This window comes from Theobroma cacao, chromosome 9 (assembly GCF_053813885.1).
Source record: "Theobroma cacao isolate CCN51 chromosome 9, ASM5381388v1, whole genome shotgun sequence".
Lineage (NCBI taxonomy): Eukaryota > Viridiplantae > Streptophyta > Magnoliopsida > Malvales > Malvaceae > Theobroma > Theobroma cacao.
This window is the reverse complement of record NC_142647.1, coordinates 46576942-46590365: the sequence shown is the minus strand read 5'-3', so window position 1 is coordinate 46590365 and position 13424 is coordinate 46576942.

The following is a 13424-nucleotide window of genomic DNA, read 5'->3' as shown; positions in this document are numbered from 1 at the left end:
GCTCAAACGCACTCTGAAATACTATATTGTTCTATGGCTTGTGACGAAATTGAAATTTTAGCACTTTAAGCTGTGTTATGACTTTCTGTTGCCTCACACAATCATTCCAATGTTCTTTGCAAGCTTGCTCCAGTCCTAGTTTTTGACTTACCCTTTGCCATTTTTTTCCCATTTTTTTTGGCACCATTCTTTTGCTCTTGATTTACGTGTTTACCATAGCACCGTCATCTTCATCATAAGTGAATTCTTCAGCATCAAATTCAACATTGTCTTATAGCAAAGTTATATTTACAGATTTGACAATATCTTCAATTGGTATACCCATTGTTGGTGTCCATGCATTTTGACTGGTGGCTACTGTATTCTCAAATATAAATTCTAATTCATCAGCATGTTCTAGCCCATGATACCGAAATTTGGCATATTTTGAATTGGCCTACACAAACATCAAAGAAACTTTTAAACGATCTGCATATATAAAATAATTTACAGTAGCTGAAATATATAAAATTTAAAATACCTACTTTTATTTTGGCTTTCCACCATGTGGCATCAGCTTCGATGGTTCCTGTGTTATGGTTCCAACCCAAACTTGTTTCTTTGCCTTTTAATTGTTTCCATAAAGTCCATTCATTTCTTAGACTACCCAGTCTATTTTTCAATTGCTTTTGGGTATAGTTTTTATTAGCACGAGTATTAAATTCCTCTACTACAACTTTCCATTTTTTAGTTCTAAATGAAATTCTTGGTTTTCCACACTTACGAATCTCATCCATACAAACTTGAAGTAACGTTTTAGTTGTAACCAAATCCCACCTTGCATTATGTTTTGATTTTTTTGAAATTTCATAATTAGGTGGAGGCATTTCTTGGCTATCTATAAACTGTAACAAAGAGTATAAAGCAATAAATCTTATATAATCACTATCCAAATTGACACAAGTATATGCCTCTATGAATTAAGAAAACAAAGCAATTAAGACTTGAATATAGCCAATGACTAATGCTAATAAATAATTTTTCCACCCCCACCACAAACCATAGGCCATTGCAGCATATGCTCCGATGATAGAATAAAATAAAAAGAAAACGAAATTCTAAATATGCTCCGATCTTCGATACTACATTTATGCAAGACGAAGATTAGAAAAAATAGGAAAATACTTAACAATTCTAAGAAAGCAACCCATACCAACCAAAAAAAAAAAAAAAGAAAAAGAAAGAAAGAAAGAAAAGAAACTATGATAGAAATAGCTATCAAGTTGTTGAAGGAACCAACCACAGATCCATTTTCGAGCCAAAAACTAAGAATAAAGCAATCCTATATCACAATACATTAAAACATAATTGCCCTTTAAGCACATTTACCTTGAACACCAAACACAAAACAATCTTAGCCATAATAAACAACATTCAAACTCCAAAAAAATCTAACTAAAAAAAATAAAACCAACCCAACATAGAACTAAATAGAAAATACCAAAAGCAGTAATTCCAATACGATCCTCAACCAAAAAAATTCAACTTCTTGAACCATTTATCACCATACCAAGAACTTAAACTATAAAAATTATGTAAAACAAGCAAAGCACAATAGATGCCGAAAACAAAAAAATATAAAAAAATCACTACAAAAAATCATTGTATTTCCAACGAAAAAAATTTCGTATAGATAAAGTACATCCATTGAGTTCACTAATGGTTGTAAGATTACTAGATGTGAAAAATGACCTTTTCCAACTTCATGAGAATGATGAATAAGTTCTTGATATTGAAGTATCATATTTCAGAGTATTAATGTATCATGCTAATAATACACGACTTAATAGATCATTTGGTATAAATTTATTAGCAAGATACAATTCTTCTCCAACTTGAATATATTTGAATGGAATTAAATATATATTTTGATATCTCTAAGGACCAATAGATATAGGCTTATATTACTCAAATATATTCAAATTAGATTTAATTGATTATGTGAATACAAAATATTTATTTGATCTACACAAAGTTTGATTCAAAATAAGTTACTTATTTACATGTGGGGGTACAATTATTTTATAATGCTTTATAGAACAATCTATAGTTGATATTTCTTCTAATCATGCAGAAGTTTTAACAATTCATAAGGCAAGCCGTGAATAAATCTGATTAAGATTTATAACTTAACATATTTGAGAAACGTGTAACTTGTCAACCAAGAAAAAAATTCAACAACGTTATGTGAGGATAATACCGTTTGCATAGCCACATTAAAGGAATGATACACTAAAGGTGATAAGACAAAACATATTTCGTCAAAATTCTTTTTCAATCATGATCTCCAAGGAAAATGTGATATTAGTTTCAACAAATTCGTTCAAGTGACAATCTAGTAAATTTATTCACCAAAGCTTTTCCTACTGTAATATTTAAAAAGTTGGTATAAAATATTGAAATGCGTTATTTTAAAAATCTTAAATAATGCAGTTATCAAATAGAGTAAAATACATTTTGTACTATTTTTCTTTGTCAAGGTTTTTATTATTGAGTTTTTTCAATAAAGTTTTTAATGAGACAGTATTTCAAAAGCATATTATTGAAAAGAACTATGTACTTTTTTTCATTCACTCGAATTTTTTCTCATCAGTAATAAGGTTTTAATGAGGTATATTTTTAATACAATGGACATTCAAGGGGTAATGTTATAAATATATGTGTGAGTGTTCATTATGTTACAATCTAAGTGTTCAGATCAAACCAAACAGTCAAGACATGCCAAATAGCCCAACTAGTCAGACAAAGAGTGTAATTTGGTTTAAAGTCTTATATTTGATTATTTATATTTAGATTTAGATATAGATTAGATTAGATTAACATTACTAGTAGAATTTAATTCATCCAAGTCAAATCCATTAATATTATCATAATCTTGTAAATTTTATATAAATAAAAGATTATTAGCCTATAAATAAACCCTTCATTTCATTTGTAAATACAAATCTGAATAAGATCTTTTTATGTTATTATATTTTTCTTTCATAACTATTTTTTCAAATTATATTTCATAACAATATAAACGTTTTCCCTTCCAACAAGCCTAGATCCTTTGGATAAGACAAGTTTGTCCAAGTATAGTTTTCCGAGGTGCTTGTCCTTGACTTTGTTTTGAGAAAAAAGGGAGTCCATGATTTGTTTGGATACTAATTTGATCCCTCGATTTGTTTTATCCAGTGTTGCCGTATGAATCTTTCAATTTCGTTACTCGTTAGACAAGAGTCACAATTTCATGGTCCTATTATGATATAGTTTTGAATGGAATTGTAAATTAATAAAGTCAAAGAAATTAAAATTTGGATCGTGAATCTTATTTTAATGTTTGTAAATAAATTTAAACAAATTAAATGACATGATGCAATATTATAAACTGAGAAATGATTCATTGGAGCTCAGTTAGAGAAAATCAGCCCAGTGGTCCAATAACAACATGTCTATCAAAGGCATGAACCGCATTAACCAGGGCCTACAGTTTGATCCAAGCCCAAGAAAAGAGAGAAAGGGGTAATAAATAAACATACGGTCAGTGAGCAGGAGTCAAGGCCGAACTTCAGCGAAGGCCACATTACCGCCTTAGAGAACTGTCTTTATTCTTTGGACTGGGCTTTTGTGGGTTAGGAATTAATAGATCACAGTCCGGTCCAAAATTTCAGCCCATCAACACTATGTTTGGTAAGAGGAAAGAAGGAAAGAGAGTGGAAGAAAACTAGTGTTTCTTTGTTATGCTTTCTATGTTTGGTAGAAAGGAAAATGAATGGATTTGGACCATTTCTTTCCTTCTAAATTCAAAGAAAAATAAATTTTCTAGTTAAGTTGGTAATTTTATTTACAACTTTTAACTCATAATCTCTTTCTTTTCCTCCATTTCCATTTCCATTTCCATACCAAACACAAGAAAGAAAACCAACTTTTCATCCTTTCCTTGGTATGTTCTTTCTTCTTTTCTTATCTTTCCCCCTTTCTATTTCCTTCCTTAGTTCTTACCAAAACCAAACATGGAGCAAATCTTAGCTCAACTTTGGGCCTCAATCATTGGCCCTAATCTCATTTTCTTTTTCAAAAGAGAAAGCATTTGATAAATCACAATTGTTTGACTTCTAGGGACTGCTAGTCGCTGATAAGCTTCGGTCCAATCCAAATGTATTGAACTAAATCATGCAGAAGAGGCTATAAAAAAAAATACTGCATTTGAGCAATGAGGTGATCAAATTGTCAGCCCATATCTAAAAAGTGTCCTGAAAATATGGAATTCTCATAATCTGTCAATGTGATGGATTACCAATTCAACAGATACACCTTTTTGGTTGCCATCAATCTCTTTTCTCATGATTTGCCCATTTAGGACTCTTGGTTTTTAGGGTTACAACGCATGTCTAGGAACTTAACATGTTTTTTTTTTCCCTCTGAAGAACAAGCGTGACAAGGGACAACAAATCATGGAAAGTCCTGTCTGAATTTGATTAATAGGAGCAGTAATTAAAAGTTGATTAATACAAGACTTGTGCTCTAGGTTCTGAGTCGTAAACTTTTGACTTCACTTTTAACCCAAGGATAATTAATGATAAAGGAGTCAGTAACTCGAGAAATACTAGGTTGTACCACACATTTTGTGTTGAATATGAACTTTGAGATATGAAGTAGTAACTACCCACATTCCTTTTGACCTCCAACAATTTATATAATAAAAAAGTAATTTTCTTCATTCAATGAGTCGAATCAATTTTTTTTTTTTTTTTAAAAAAGAGAAATATCTTTTACCACTATGCTAAACCCATGGGGTCTCTTGAACATAAAAGAAGAGTAGAGGTCCAGCTTGGACTGAAAACAGTACTCAGCTTTATAAACTTGGTTTCCATGCGTTAATTTGCAATTATAACAATTGTTTTGATCTTTGTGATTATTATCCTTAATTAATGTGAGGGCCAGTTTATAACTACTATGATTACTGGTTTTGTTTTTCTGTCTAGAGTTCAGTTGAGCAAAGCAAAAACACCTTACTAAGCAACGCAAATTGTGCCATTATCATCGTTTATATATCCAAAAATTCTTTAACCAAACAAGGCAGGATTGTACTCCAAATAAGCCAAAAAGCAAAAGGTCGTTGAGAGGGGAAAATTTTTTTCTCAGAGTAGCGGGCGGCTATCATTTTCAGAAGATCAAAGTGGGGCGTTTCTCAGCTGATTTTGATGATCTTTTTGCCCAAGCTAAACTGTCTCTGACCTTATTACATTTGGTCTGATTGATTCATGTCCTAGCAAACATGCATGTCACAGAAAATAAAAAAGTTATTACTGATGAAATCTTGTCGGCAAAATTGTGTATAATTTCTTACTTACTGATTGATGCTGTCTTGTGTATGACCCAAACCATAGAATTAAGCAGATTTGCAGGTGTTATAGTCCACTGACTCAACCCAGATTAAGAAAAAGCGAAAAAGGAAAAGACCAACAAAGAAAAAAACGAAGGGGAAATTTAATAAACAATGTAATAATAATTAATTTTTTTTCCTGTATACTTGAAATGGAAAATTTCTCCTGAAAATGCCCAGCTTAACTAAATAGAAATATTGTCGGCAGAATATCTCATACCATATGACATGGTGAACCATGATGTGATTAATAATTTAACCCAAAAAAGTTGTCATAAAAATAAATGTTGGAGCATTTAGAACGTTACAGCGCTTATATTTTTGTTCGTTCAAGAAAATGGGAATAAGATATTTGACATGGCGGCTATTGGCATAAATCATGGAGCTAATAGTAGGATTTTTTTATTTTTTTGGTAAGATTTTAAAAGGGGAGTGGCATCTGCTTTTTAAAGAAATTAAGAAAACTAAAAAAAGCAGTACAGAAGATTGGAAAAGTGGGATCTGCTGGACCAAAAGTAGCAAATAAGGGGCTCGATAAAGGAAAATACAGACTTTAGGATTGAAAGAAGGATTCTATGAAGTCAGAAAAGGAATAGGCGGATATTGAGCATAAATTAAAGAAGCTTGAGCAGGAAGAAAAGAAGAAAAGCTTCTTAGTATAACATCAAGCAATAAAAGAAGAGATGTTTAAATTTTCGAAGTAGGCCCGGGGGGAAAAGGTTGGAATTCAATACTATTTCATATGGTTCATCTCTAATAAACACAATTCCCCTAAAATAAAACTGTTGTGATATGTGGGTCTGAGAACTTTACCATCTCGACATAGTTTAAAAGTCATTAATTTTTTTTTTGTTTGAGTGTAATTGGTCCCTTAATTAAATATATCATTCTTAATTGATTTTTTTTTTGGTTAAATTTTGAAGAATCGGATATTTTAGGATATATCCTTAATTATTTATATATAATTAAAGCTCTTAAATTGTGTAAAAAAATTTAAATAAATCTTTATTATTTTATTATGTCCAATAAATCTTTATATTTTTATTTTAAATCAAATAAACTTTTATAATTAATGGTTAACTAATTACTATTAATCAAAATATCACTTATTATTTTATACTCATGTGGTGCTAATATAAAAAGTGAAAATGTCATGTTATATTATCATGTCTTATTAATATATTAGATCATTATCTATTATGATATCTTAACATGTCACATCAACGTCATGTACAATAAGAAAATAAGTGTTATTTGACTAAATCAACTATTACATTAATTATAAGAGCTAATTTGGATCGACTGGATTGAAAGTAATAAAAAAAATAAAAATTTATTTAAATTTTTTTGAATAGTTTAAATAACTTTTTAAAATATTATGTCAAAGTTTAAAAACTCTATCATCAATATATAAAATAATTATTGAGCAAAAAAATAAAACTATTTATAAAAAATGATAATTATATTGTATAAAATTCAACCATTGAACTAAAAAAATAAAAAAAGTGCCTTGCAAAGGTAAGTATGTCCTTCATTTTAAATCATAATAATGGAATAAAAAAGGGGAATAAGTGACCAAACATTATACACGTTTGTAAAAAAATTGAACACCAAATAATTTTTGACCTTAGTCTAAACAATTTGGACAGGTGAAAGTCACAATTTTTATCATTTTTTGATGGAGATTGGAGAGGCTAGGCAAAAAAAACACTTTGCCAGCAAGATATGGTATCTATGTTTGTTGTTGATACCCTGTTTTTTCTTTCTATTGAGCAAGTAAACTAAACAAGTTAGTTGTGTGTGCTAAGGAAGCCTTGCTACTTGAATTTAAACCTACGAATTTGTCAAATCAGACAGAGCGCATTAGGTACAGCGGAGCATCTGCAACTAAACAATTCAGCAAACTCTCCGTCAGCTGCTCATTTTTATTTATGGCTTATAGTGATGTTCTAACCGTCTCATTATAACTATGATTTAATGCTTATGGTGCCATATTAGTTCGTTTTGAAAATAAGGATGGACACCGATATTAACATTCTCCTTTGATTCTTTTCACCCTACCATCTTATTTTCAATTATAAAAGAAGCAACTTGCTGAAATATGGTATACCGTATGCGTCCATCTCCATGGAAACCAGTAAGTGTACGGCTTTAAACACGAAATTGAGAGTGAGACTTAACATCTTAAAGGAACAAGACATCATCTACCGTAGCATACATATAGACCTTTGTCTCCAATCTTTTTGGCACCCCAGTACTTCACAAAATTCACTGACAAACATTATTTGTACGAATTTATAGGTGAAAATTGAGAACTGGGAAATGGACAGCAGGTAAAAGGTATAGTAAAAACGTGCACATATATATAGAACTGGAGAATGACATATCATGAAGTTAAGTACAATGCTGGACACATTTATACTTGTTGTACTTCGACATGATGAAGCTAAGTGTCTATTGTTTTCTTACTCTTCTTTTATTAGGAAGGGGGGTAAAAACATATAGTAGCATAATCACCATGACCATGACCATAACCATTGCTTCGGAGTCCTCAAGAGAAAAAGAAGAGAGAAGATAAGAATCCAACATTAGTTTTGTGTGCATAATGACATCAAAGCTTTTTATTTTTAAGATTGCTATCCATGGAGGATAGGATAGACCCAACCCAGCTTGTCGAGGCATTTCATAGGATCTTTAAATTTTATTTGGCATAAAGACATCAAAGTTACAAACCCATCAGTTCATTAATTAATTTATTGTATACTGACATGAAATTTGTGGTATATGACCATTGTGAGGACAGCAAACTGCAAGAAATAGGTGGACCATATCCTTGGCCCCTGTTATACATTTATTATTCATGAAATAAGTACAAAAATACTTATAAATAGATTAATCTTGTTGAATGGAAAAAATAAAAACAAAAAATCGGTTCTTCTGTAATTATCAGGTAGGTAAGCTGGCGTTATATCAAATTTAATTAATGATTACTTCAACTTGTATGTATTAGAGTTAGCTAGGTATATGGCTCGATCCACTTGGAATTTTGGAAAACAAAACCATATAATAACAAATGGAGAATAAGTCTAAAGGGGATACTTCCCATGCCTCGGTTTGGGAAAGACATACTTATTATTATTATTATTTTCAATTAAATTACACAAATTATCCTTTTAACTTTAATAATATTTAAGTGTAATATGATTCAAATGCAAATCTCACTTTACAATTTGGATGAAAGGTAGTTAATTGAAAAAAATAAATGAATTTTGTGGGTATAATATGAAAAAGATTTCAAGATTTAAAGTCTTTGGTCAATTAAGTTAAACACTTGTTACGGCATTACCCGTGATGAAAGAATAAAATTTATTTTTTTAAAAAAAAAATAAATATTGAACCGTCTTAATTATTCACAAATTTTAACTTGTCAACTTGATTAGACTTTTGCTCACTAGTCTTGGCTTATAATATTAATCAAACATGACAAAATGGAAAAAGCTAGGTCTCCTTATTGCTGTAGGGCTCATCAGTCATCACCAGTCTCTTCCTTCTTCCCGCCCCTCACAAAGCGCAAAACTTTTGTGCTAGTTGGACCATGCAAAACTCTACGATAAATGACAAAGAAATTGTGTTGGTGCTACTTCTTTATAACAGTCTTATGTAATAAAAAGATGCTGCTTACTTTGACCACCAAACTTCTCTTTTCCAATTTCTTTTTCCCCATAGGAATTTAGTAGAATATTTCTCAATACGGTTTTAAGTATAATATAGCAAAGTAAAACATCACAAGATACAAAGAAAAAGAAAAAGAACCCAATGGTTGAATAATCAAAATGTAATTAATTTAATATTAGGGAATGGAAGTTGAAAGAAGGAAGTTGTAATATATAATAATTGGTCACATGTAGACTAGTTCTCCATAGAAGCTTCACCAAATATCTTCTTTATTTTGGCCAATAAGCTTTACCAGTATCTAGCCTGTGTAAAATCTTGCCAGGGCTTTTAATTTGTAAAAGAAACCCATTGGCCTATTTAGGATTTGAAAGCCACCTAACTAGACTAATGGATTATCTTGATTTTTTTTTCAATATATATTTAATTTATAATTTACTATGAGATTATTTATATAAGTAAAAAGTAGAATAAATATTCAATAATTCTGAACATATTATAAGAATTAATTAAGACTTCATGATCGCATCAATCATGCACCAATAAATTTTAATTACTTGGTACAATGGAATTAATTTTTTTTCTTTTTTGATATTATGGAAATTTTTTATTGCTAATAGAAAAATAGTGTTTGATATAAGAATGAATTATTGTGAAGACAAGAAAAGAAAAGAGGTGGAGACAAAAAGGGCTCCACATCCCATTCTTACCATGGTAGGTCACCCATGTCTAACTTTTTGGCACATTATTTTCGTGATTAGCCTCAGCTTTCCAATGCCATGGAGGAGGATCTAGACTACCGGCCATAAAGATTGTGGGTTAGTCTGTTTGCCCTAACTTGCCTTACCAACTGGATCTTTAGTATCCAACTTACAGATTTTCTTCTTCTTTCGGACAAACTTACAAAATGCATTAATGTCTCATATTTTGCTATATATTACTGATTATATCATTTGTTAAAACTGTTGACTATTTGCATCTTAATTTCCTCCAACCAACAGGATGCTCAGAGATACAGCATGTAAGTGTCCAGCATCTGATCTGATGTGCAAGGTAATTCCTCATTTCACCAAACAAGGTAAACGTGATCAGGAAGGAGTACTTACTCCCACTGGATGTAACATATGGAAGGACAGTTTTAGCAGTTGGACAAGAAAGTAAGGTGTGCTGAACATTAGAAAATGGAAAGACCAAGTCCGGCACATGGCTTGCTGAATTCACAACATGTGTTTTTGTTTTTTTTTTGTATCCCTTTCCTTCAATGTTTGACTCATTATCAGCTAGTAAATGTGGTGAAATTCTAGAATTAAGAGAACGATGTCCCAAAATTTGACAAAAAGACAAACATGATGACCCTGGTGTCAAGGATCATAGCACTTGCTTGATTAATTAAAGCAGCTAATTCTTCAATTAAGATGCAAATGACATTAAAGATCCACATGATTCGGCAAGAAAAATATATCACAAATGTCGAATAAACAAGAATAAGATATATCTCTAAAATTTTTATTTTTATTTTTTTGTGCTGGGAATTCTTCGTTTTGGATTTGGTCTTGTAGGCTTCACATGGTTGTACATTTTGGACTTGAAAAAAGAGGAACACTAGTCAAGATCGAATTATGTTTATAATAGAAAGTGCAGAATTTCAGTAAAGAACGGAACGTGAGCCTATCTTTTTCCATACATTATCTTGGTGAGATAGGGGACAAAAGCATGGATCACACCGCTCTAGGCTCAAAACATGCACCAGGCTTCAGTAATTTTCTGATCTTAAAAAGCCACTTGCCGGTTTCAGATGCATAAGCCTCCCAAATTTTGCAATTTGCACCATCACGTTTAATTGAATATACAAATCTATTAATTTCGCCATAGTCAAACTATGGTTTGCAGTCTACTTGAAACAGTTGCTAATTAACGCAATAGAAAGCGATGAAAATGACAAAATACTACTACAGGTACTACTACTAAAGTTGTATTAGGTTTGAAGTTGATGGACTTAAAAGCACCTGGTTGAGTGGCACTATGTGCGGAGAGATTGTGCATAAAAATACAAAAACAAAAAAGGGATATGCTTTCATATTTGTTTTTCTTCATTGTTTTTGATTACGATGGGAAACTACATCATTTTGTACACTGAAAACAATCACGTAATCAACGAAAGAAGCATGTTTATAGCACTAATTCTCTTGTCATTTCACGGGTCTAATAAAGCATCCTAAGAGGAATTGTAATAGTTGAATCAAAGCCATCTAGCCAGCCACAATTTTAATACTTGGTCCTATCTCACATGATAATTGGGTGTAGGCTTTATTAAGGTTTGAATTATTCATATACTCGTATGCATAATATTTTTCCTCTTTCCATATCATAACATCAATTATATATGCCAATTTAGTTGAGAGAATTAAAGAGCAAAACTGTTTGGTTCTTGGGCCCTTTTCTTCTGTTCTCCTCCATCTCAAATTACCAATTTTAGTCCTGATCTTGGCCCCCTTTTTTTTGTATAAAAAATATATATAAAACTATAGAATGAGTACTCATTTTCATGAGATTCAACTGTGCTCCCCCAGAAAGGAAAAATCTAATCAAATTTATACAAAATAGCTCTTTCCTAGCAAACTTTTAGACTGAATAATGTATGATAACAGATGCAGAAGATTTTCAGCTATCGGATTTTTACAGTCATTTCCTTCTGCCTGCTAGAATACATTATCAATTGTACTCTATCCTCAACATGATAACTTTAAAAGAGGAAAAATCTTGCTATTATCATTGAACCTTTTTGGTAAGTTTTATGACTTAACTTAAAGCTTAGCATTTCACAATATATTGATTTCCTTAATCCATATAACATGAAATGAGAGCTTCTTAAGCTTTCTTGCAGACAAAGTCATCGAGGGTATATCCTTTTTCTAAAGGAATAATAAACATTCATGGTGTTTCAGAACCCACAGTATCTAATTTATTTCACTAATGTCACAAAAGCTTAGGCACTTCTTTGAAAAGTACAGTCCACATCAAATGCTCCTAGCTTCGCAGGCATATAGAGCAAAGGCAATGGAAATAATTGCTAGACATTCCCCTCATCTTAATTTTCTCTCGTCAGCTTAGAGGGTCAAATCAATCAATGAACTACCGTTTGGGAGATAGAATTTGGGTCCCAAATCAGATGGTGCCAGCCTCCTTTGAGCTGAATATGGGTCTATAAGATTCATGTCTCTTTGCATAAATGCAATGCATTTGAAAATTTTCACTTAAAGGGTAATCAAACAATCAATAAAGAGAAGATGATACTTACAAGAATGGTTTTTGTTGTTTTGTTCATGGCCATTAAAGCTATTAATTGGGCACCTATTTTGCAGACATAAGAAGGTTAGAATTGTTAAAGTATCTTCATAACGGGATTCATATTTTGCAACTACCCCTTCTTATTTAGAGTAGAACAAAGTTGATTCGGAAACAAGACATTTGCTCTTATTTGTCTCATTCTAGTTAATGCTTTAGTTCTTATTCATAAAATAATATTTATGAGCGATTAAATCTTCTTGTCATGCATTTAAAAGTAACTAATGAAGGATTGTGTGATCTGGTAAACCTCATTCAAGTCTAAGCACTAAAAATGAAGCTGACAAATAACAAGAAAAAACCATACGTTTCCAATGATAACAGAGTGAGAACAGAGAAGTAAATTTTGGTGGTAACAGTAATTTCAATGACAAATTTTAGTGTGGTCACATTTGATTAATGCGAGGAGGAGAGTGGGATAAGGTATTTCAGTCAACCAGTTCAGAAACTCACAATGCACCAAGAAAAATACATTGGCTTGGGTAGATAAAAATGGGAATGGGAAGGGAAAACTACTTCTCCAGGTTGTGCTTTGTCTGCGGCAATTTTTTACTAGTAACATGAACCTGATTCTTGCCCTCACAAGGAGTCTCTCCTTTAGAGCCTTCTTCAATCCTCTCCCAGATGTACTTTTTTTAACTTTAAGGTACAGGCAGTTAATGACAATTCCCTGAAAAAGTGAAAGTGTTTAATCTTTGGCTTTTGCCATTGGAGCAGCTTACAACTAATCAATCAGAAAATGCCACAACATCCAAAAAGTGAAAAGAAATTCATACTCTTGGGTGGGTTATATCAGTAACTCAATTAATCTTTTCTTGTATAATGACAAAAAGGTCCTTGCCAAGAAAAAATCCTTGTAATCTTGCAAACTGAACTAATCAAAAAGTCCACTCACCCCTCTAGTTGGAACAGTTAATGTTCTCAGCTTTTATGGTCACCAAAAAAAAGTATTACTACAAAAGAAAATTAATAGGAGAAGGGAGTAATTAAAGTCCAAATA